Below are 9,187 nucleotides of genomic sequence, written 5' to 3'. Positions count from 1 at the left end.
CTCCCAACCTTCAACAGACTGGGTGGAGTCAGGAGTCTATTTCCTGGTGTATGCCCTTGATAACAAAATCACTGTAAGGAAAGGGAAGTATAGTACCCAGGACAGTATCAAACAGGCTGAGTTCTCAAAGATTATTGAATGAATCAATGAAGGTGTACATTTCAGATAGAGAAAAAAGAAGGAAACCAAACACTTTATAGTGGTAAACCATGCATAACATAAAATTTGCCATTTTAGCCAATTTTTGATGTGCCATTCAGTGACATTAATCCCTTTACAATGTTTTGTAACAACACTATTTCCAAAACTGAAAAAAAAATTTTTTGGGTGGTGCAACAGTGGCTCAGTGGCAGAATTCTTGACTGCCATGCCAGAGACCTGGGTTTGATTCCTGGTGCCTGCCCTTGCAAAATAAATAAATAAATAAAAGTTTAACAACTTTGTTGACGTACAATTGACATAGAAGAATGTGCTGGGTTGAATCTGTGGTGGACCCCGGAAAAAGCCATGTCCTTTAATCCTTATTCAATATTGCTGGGTGGGAGCATTTTGATTGTTCCCATGGAGATGCGACCCACCAATTTGTGGGTGGTAACTTTTGATTAGATGATTTCCATGGAGGTGTGTCTCCACCCATTGAACGTGGAGTTGCTTCCTTGATTCCTTTAAAAGAGGAAACATTTTGGACAGAGACCCTTTTTGTAGAGCCACGAGAAAGCCAGGAGGTGCCACCATGTTCGCCATGTGCCCTTCCAGCCGAGAGAGAAATGCTGAACGTCATCGGCCTTCTTGAACCAAGGTGTCTTTCCCTGGATGCCTTAAATTGGACATTTCTATAGGCTTGTTTTAATTGGGACATTTTCTCAGCCTTAGAACTGTAAATTAGCAACTTATTAAATTCCCCTACTTAAAAAGCCATTCCGTTCCTGGTATATTCCATTCCAGCAGCTAGCAAACTAGAAGAAAGAAGCTGCATATAAAGTGCACTTTTGATGAGTTTAGGCAATTAGTCACTCATGAAATCATCATCCTGAACAATATAATAAACATACCCACAGCTTCTAGAAGTCTCCTTGTACCCCTTGGTAATGAATCTTCCCCTTTTCCTCTTTCTACTCCACCTCTACCACTGTGCCTGTTGTTTCCAGAGAACAAATGACCTCCTTTCTATCACTATAGATTAGTTTGCATTTTCTAAAATTTTATACAAATGGAGTAATACCGTATATGCTTTTTTTTTGGTCTGGTTCCTTTCATTCAGTATACTTATTTTGAGATTCACATATATTGGGTTTATCATTCTTTTTCATTGCTAAGGTAATATTCTATCATATGGATAGAGCACACCTTTTTATTCATTCAGCTGTTGAGGGACATTTGGGTAGTTTCCAGGTCAGGACTATTACAGATAAAGCTACTGTGAACATTTGTGGCCAAAACTTTGTGTGGTCATATATTTTCATTTCTCTCGGGGAAATACCTTGTAGTAGAATGGCTGGGTCATATGGTAGTTGTATTTAACTTTGAAGAAATGGTCAAACCATTTTCTAAAGTGACTGTACCATTCTACATTCCTACCACCAGTGTTTGAGAGTTCCGTTTGTTCTCAGTCTTTGACAATACTTGGCATTTCCTTCTCAAAAATTTCAATTTTTTTTTATCAGTCTTAATTTTAGCCAATCTAGTAGGTATAAAGTGATTTTATTTTGCATTTCTTTAATGTTTAATAATGATGCACATGTTTTCATGGAGCTTTTGGGTGATGTGCTGTTCAAATCCGCTGCCCCTTTTAAAAATTGGACTGCTTCTCGTCAGTGATTGAATTATGAGTTCTTTATATTCCCTATATAAGTTTATCATCAAGTGTATGTTTGCAAATATTTTCTCAATCTATTGTTTGTCTTTTCTTTACAGTATCTTTTGAAGAGCAGAAGTTTTAAATATTTATGGAATCCTATTGATTTTTTTCTTTTATACTTCATGCTTTTATATCATGTTTGTAATTGGATGGTGAGGCGTGTAACATATAGAAATGTAATACATTTGCCATTATCAGCACAAAGGAAGTGGGTGGTTGCAAAACTGTACTGGGACAAGGAAATGACTCCAGGTAGTAACTTGACTCTAGAGGAACAAATGAAGAGAACCAGAAATGATAAAGAAGAGGCTAATAAACCAAAACCTATAAATATATACCTGCTCTCCTTTCTTCTCTCAATTTCTTTAAAAGACATAAAAATACATAAAATCCACTGTTGGGTTTGTAAATATACACAAAAATACCACGACACAGTGGAGGGGAATAGAGCTATAAAGGAATAATATTTCTATATCTCATTGGAATTAAGTTGGTATAAATCTAAAGCACATTTTGACAAGTTAAAATGTACACAGCACATTGGAATTAAGTTGGTATAAATCTAAAGCACATTTTGACAAGTTAAAATGTACACAGCACATCATAGAACAATCACTAAGGAAATAACTCAAAATAAAATTAGTGGAAGAATCATTAAAGAAAATAAAATGGTACATAAGAAAATATTCAATTAGTACAAAAGCAGTAATGGAGTAAAAGAGGAACAAAAAAGACATGGGACATACAGAAAACAAAAAGCAAAATGGCAGATATAAGTACAACTATGTCTGAATGGATTATACAACCTTATTAAAAGGCAGAGAAATAGACAGGACTTAAAAACAAGTCTAACTATATGCTATCTACAAGATACACACATTAAATTTAATGATGAGACAAGAAGCACAAATTGTAAGGGTGAAGATGGTAGTATAATACTGAAAATTCTATGTGGCAAGACAAGGCTCTACTAAAGGCAAAGGTGGAGTAGAGCAACATGGAAATCCTGGCTCCCACTGAAGACAAGCACATGCCATGCAGTAGTCACCCTATTCCCACTTGTTGCCCTGACAGGACAACACACACACACACACACACACACACACACACACACACACACCCTCTGAAGATTGGGTTACTGCTAAGGAAAGGGAGAGAATTGATATCAAATGTTTCTTCAAAACAATTCAGATCTGAATATGACAAAACACTAATGGTGTGAATATGGGTGCTTGTGATTTATTATTACCTATACTAGTTCTGTTTGAAATATTTTGTAATTAACATCCACTGAAAATTAAAACAGGGAGGGAGTGCAGTCCTGGCTCAGGAAGGCACCTGGCCCGTTGCCAGGCATGAAGTGTGGGCGCCTCCCCTGGAGCTTCTGCTGCGGGCTCCTGAGACTGACAAGCAAGGCGGCAGGAGCTTCCCCGAGTCAGTCCCACCAGAAACCTGGGCTGAAGGCCACAGATGCAGCCTGGTGCTCAGAAGGGCACTAAGGGGCAGGGCTTGTACTTCAGGGCAGGGCATGAGGCTGTATGAGAACTCAGGACAGGGCCACCACCCGGAAAACACACTCTCCCCTCTTTCCCTCTAGGGTGGTGGGTGTTTTATGGCCACATCCCCTTCCCAGCCAGCCCCTTGGCAGAGTCTCCTCCTGGAAATACTGGCACTGCCCAAGGAGTCCAGCTGCACAGAGGGAACTGCAGTAACGTGCCCCATGACTGCTGTAGAAGAGCTGGGCTAGCCTGGGCAGGGCGAGGTGCTTCTCCCAAGGCGGCAGGAGCCCTCCTGCGAGCAGGAAGCCCTCTGCTCTCCAGGGTGGCAAAGGCCTTGGAGGAAGGAGTAGACTGGGTCTGTAGCCTAGGCTGCTGGACCTGCCTGGTTTTGAAGCCCTGAGGGTCCCAGTTTCCCTGGCCCAAGCTGTAGGATTTGTGCCTGGGCCTGACTTCAGACCATCCACACAGCAGGTCTACCCTTTCTCATGGAATCACAAAGAGCGGGATGACAGGAGGCCTCAAGAGAACATCTGAAGAGCAGCCCAGGAAAGGAAGAAAGGGAGAAGTTGGCCCAGAAGACAGAATAGTTGCAAACTCTTCATGTAAAGAACTCCTACAATTCAATAAGAAAAGTAACCCAAGTAGAAATGGGCAAAAGCTCTCAAGGGTTTTCCCCAAGGAACAGACACATGGCCCTAAGCACATAAGACGCTCAACAACATCACTCACCAGGGAAACTCAAACCAGAACCTCAGACCACCTCACCGAGCTAGGAAGTCTGTGAAAAAAAAAAAATGGTGTGCTGGTTTGAAAGGATTTATGTACCCTAGAAAAGCCGTGTTTTAATCCTAATTCCATACTGTAAAGACAGCTGTTTCTTCTAACCACTACTCAGTATGTATGTTGGAAACTTTAATTAGATTATCTCCATGGATATGTGACTCAATCAAGTGTGGGCATTAAACTTGATTAGGTGGAGATCTGTCTCCACCCATTCCAAGTGGGTTTTGATTAGTTTACTGGAATCCTTTAAAAGAGGAAGCATTTTGGAGAAAGCTTTACAATGCCACAGAACCACAAAAGAGTCCATCAGCCAGTGACCTTTGGAGATAAAGGAAAATATCTCCTGGAAAGCTGGAGAGGAAGCTAGCAGATGACATCAGGTTCGCCATATGCCTTCCCAGGTAAGAGAGAAACTCTGAACTTCATCAGTCTTCTTGAATCAAGGTATCTTTCCCTGGATGACTCAGATTGGACATTTCTATAGACTTGCTTTAATTGGGACATTCCCACAGCCAAAAAAGCCCTGTTAACTTGCAACTTATTAAATTCCCCTTTTTAAAAAAAGTCACTCTGGCTCTCCCTCTTTGCCCGCCGGCCCGGCACGCGGCGCCCACGCCCCGCCAGCCAGCCAGCCCACCCGCCCTCCTCTCCCTCTTTGTCCGCCGGCCCGGCGCCCCCTCTCCCTCTTCCCCCTTCTGCTCCGGCGGCGCTCCATCCACCATCTTATCCTTCCCTTTCTCCTCCTGCTCCAGCAGCTCTCCAACCACCACCGTGCCCTCTTCCGCCTTCACCGGCTCCTCCGCCACTGGCCTCCACAGCCTTGCCACCCTCACCTTTCCTCCTCCAGAACAGCTACTGGGGGAGTGGAGACAATACAGAGCAGCTCCCGGAGCCACAAAGGAGATCAAAGGGACGACGTACCCCATCCTGGAACGGGTGACTGTCTGGGAGAACCAGCTCCGGTGAGATCGCCGAGGGGTGCGGGCTTTCCCGGGCGGGACAGCAAGCGGCCGGAGTCCCTCCCTTCCTCCTTCCCAGGCCAGCTGGCAGAATTGGGCAGGCGGTCCCCTTGGGCCGCGGCGGCTGGTGCCCCCACCACGCGAGGCCCCCTGGACCAACTGAGAGAGTTGGGTCGGAAATCCCCAGACTGCGGAGAATGGTGACCGGGGGGGTCCCTTCCAAACACGTGACTCCCCGGTCCGGCTGGGAACAGTGCACTCTCCCGGGCTGCGGCAGCTGGCGCCCTCCTGCCACACTTGGCGCCCCGGGCCAACTAGGAAATTCGGTTGGGCGCTCTCCCGTGCTGCGGTGGCCGGCGACCGTCCCCGCGTTCGGACCCCCGGGCCGGCTGGCAGTCTTCCAAGATGCTTTGGCTGCCGAACCTCCCATACGGAGAGAGTTTTCCAAAGTTAAAGGACCCACAGCAACTTTCACTGGTGGAACCCGTAGACAAACGTGTGCCACGAGCGCCACCTACTGGGCAGGATAAGAAAAACAGAACCCAGAGATTTCACAGAAAAATCTTTCAACCTGTGGGGTCCAACACCCAGGGAAATCTGACTAAATGCCCAGACGCCAGCAGAAGATAACGGATCACACTCAGAAAATTGAAAATATGGCCCAGTCAAAGGAACAAACCAATAGTTCAAATGAGATACAGGAGCTGAAACAACTAATGCTGAATATACGAACAGAAATGGAAAACCTCTTCAAAAACGAAATCGATAAATTGAGGGAGGACATGAAGAAGACATGGGCTGAACATAAAGAAGAAATAGAAAAACTGAAAAAACAAATCACAGACTTATGGAAGTGAAGGATAAAGTAGAAAAGATGGAAAAAACAATGGATACCTACAATGATAGATTTAAAGAGACAGAAGATAGAATTAGTGATTTGGAGGATGGAACATCTGAATTCCAAAAAGAAACAGAAACTATCCAGAAAAGAATGGAAAAATTTGAACAGGGTATCAGGGAACTCAAGGACAATATGAACCGCACAAATATACGTGTTGTGGGTGTCCCAGAAGGAGAAGAGAAGGGAAAAGGAGGAGAAAAACTAATGGAAGAAATTATCACTGAAAATTTCCCAACTCTTATGAAAGACCTAAAATTACAGATCCAAGAAGTGCAGCGCACCCCAAAGAGATTAGACCTAAATAGGCGTTCTCCAAGACACTTACTAATTAGAATGTCAGAGGTCAAAGAGAAAGAGAGGATCTTGAAAGCAGCGAGAGAGAAGCAATCCATCACATACAAGGGAAACCCAATAAGACTATGTGTAGATTTCTCAGCAGAAACCATGGAAGCTAGAAGACAGTGGGATGATATATTTAAGTTACTAAAAGAGAAAAACTGCCAACCAAGACTCCTATATCCAGCAAAATTGTCCTTCAAAAATGAGGGAGGGCGGGCCGCGGTGGCTCAGCGGGCAAGAGTGCTTGCCTGCCATGCCGGAGGACCCCGGTTCGATTCCCGGCCCCAGCCCATGTAACAAACAAACAAACAAAATATAATAAAAACAAGAAAATGTTTAAAGATGTTTCCCTTCCTTCCATCCTTCCTTCCTTCTCTGTCTTTCCTTCCCTTCCTCCCTCTCAAAAAAAAAAAAAAAAAAAAAAAAATGAGGGAGAAATTAAAACATTCTCAGACAAAAAGTCACTGAGAGAATTTGTGACCAAGAGACCAGCTCTGCAAGAAATACTAAAGGGAGCACTAGAGTCAGATACAAAAAGACAGAAGAGAGAGGTATGGAGAAGAGTGTAGAAAGAAGGAAAGTCAGATATGATATATATAATACAAAAGCCAAAATGGTAGAGGAAAATATTATCCAAACAGTAATAACTCTAAATGTTAATGGACTGAATTCCCCAATCAAAAGACATAGACTGGCAGACTGGATTAAAAAACAGGATCCTTCTATATGCTGTCTACAGGAAACACATCTTAGACCCAAAGATAAATATAGGTTGAAAGTGAAAGGTTGGGAAAAGATATTTCATGCAAATAACAACCAGAAAAGAGCAGGAGTGGCTATACTAATATCCAACAAATTAGACTTCAAATGTAAAACAGTTAAAAGAGACAAAGAAGGACACTATATACTAATAAAAGGAACAATTAAACAAGAAGACATAACAATCATAAATATTTACGCACCGAACCAGAATGCCCCAAAATACGTGAGGAATACACTGCAAACACTGAAAAGGGAAATAGACACATATACCATAATAGTTGGAGACTTCAATTCACCACTCTCATCAATGGAAAGAACATCTAGACAGAGGATCAATAAAGAAATAGAGAATCTGAATATTACTATAAATGAGCTAGACTTAACAGACATTTATAGGACATTACATCCCACAACAGCAGGATACACCTTTTTTTCAAGTGCTCATGGATCATTCTCAAAGATAGACCATATGCTGGGTCACAAAGCAAGTCTTAACAAATTTAAAAAGATTGAAATCATACACAACATTTTCTCGGATCATAAAGGAACGAAGTTGGAAATCAATAATAGGCAGAGTGCCAGAAAATTCACAAATACGTGGAGGCTCAACAACACACTCTTAAACAACAAGTGGGTCAAAGAAGAAATTGCAAGAGAAATTAGTAAATACCTAGAGGCGAATGAAAATGAAAACACAACATATCAAAACTTATGGGACGCAGCAAAGGCAGTGCTAAGAGGGAAATTTATTGCCCTAAATGCCTTTATCAGAAAAGAAGAAAAGGCAAAAATGCAGGAATTAACTGTCCACTTGGAAGAACTGGAGAAAGAACAGCAAACTAATCCCAAAGCAAGCAAAAGGAAAGAAATAACAAAGATTAGAGCAGAAATAAATGAAATTGAAAACATGAAAACAATAGAGAAAATCAATAAGACCAGAAGATTGATGGGCCCTTAGCAAGATTGACAAACAGAAGAAGAGAGAGGATGCAAATAAATAAGATCAGAAATGGAAGAGGAGACATAACTACTGACCTCACAGAAATAAAGGAGGTAATAACAGGATACTATGAACAACTTTATGCTAATAAATACAACAATTTAGATGAAATGGATGGGTTCCTGGAAAGACATGAACAACCAACTTTGACTCAGGAAGAAATAGATGACCTCAACAAACCAATCACAAGTAAAGAGATTGAATTAGTCATTCAAAAGCTCCCTAAAAAGAAAAGTTCAGGACCAGACGGCTTCACATGTGAATTCTATCAAACATTCCAGAAAGAATTAGTACCAACTCTCCTCAAACTCTTCAAAATAATCGAAGTGGAGGGAAAACTACCTAATTCATTCTATGAAGCCAACATCATCCTCATACCAAAACCAGGCAAAGATATTACAAAAAAAGAAAACTACAGACCAATCTCTCTAATGAATACAGATGCAAAAATCCTCAATAAAATTCTAGCAAATCATATCCAACAACACATTAAAAGAATTATACATCATGACCAAGTAGGATTCATCCCAGGTATGCAAGGATGGTTCAACATAAGAAAATCAATTAATGTAATACACCACATCAACAAATCAAAGCAGAAAAATCACATGATCATCTCAATTGATGCAGAGAAGGCATTTGACAAGATTCAACATCCTTTCCTGTTGAAAACACTTCAAAAGATAGGAATACAAGGGAACTTCCTTAAAATGATGAGGGAATATATGAAAAACCCAAAGCTAATATCATCCTCAATGGGGAAAAATTGAAAACTTTCCCCCTAAGATCAGGAACAAGACAAGGATGTCCACTATCACCACTATTATTCAACATTGTGTTGGAAGTTCTAGCCAAAGCAATTAGACAAGAAAAAGAAATACAAGGCATCAAAATTGGAAAGGAAGAAGTAAAACTATCACTGTTTGCAGACGATATGATAGTATACGTCGAAAACCCGGAAAAATCCACAACAAAATTACTAGAGCTAATAAATGAGTACAGCAAAGTAGCAGGTTACAAGATCAACACTCAAAAATCTGTAGCATTTCTATACACTAGTAATGAACAAGCTGAGGGGGAAATCAA

This window comes from Tamandua tetradactyla, chromosome 6 (assembly GCF_023851605.1).
Source record: "Tamandua tetradactyla isolate mTamTet1 chromosome 6, mTamTet1.pri, whole genome shotgun sequence".
Lineage (NCBI taxonomy): Eukaryota > Metazoa > Chordata > Mammalia > Pilosa > Myrmecophagidae > Tamandua > Tamandua tetradactyla.
Note: the sequence above shows the minus strand (reverse complement) of the source record.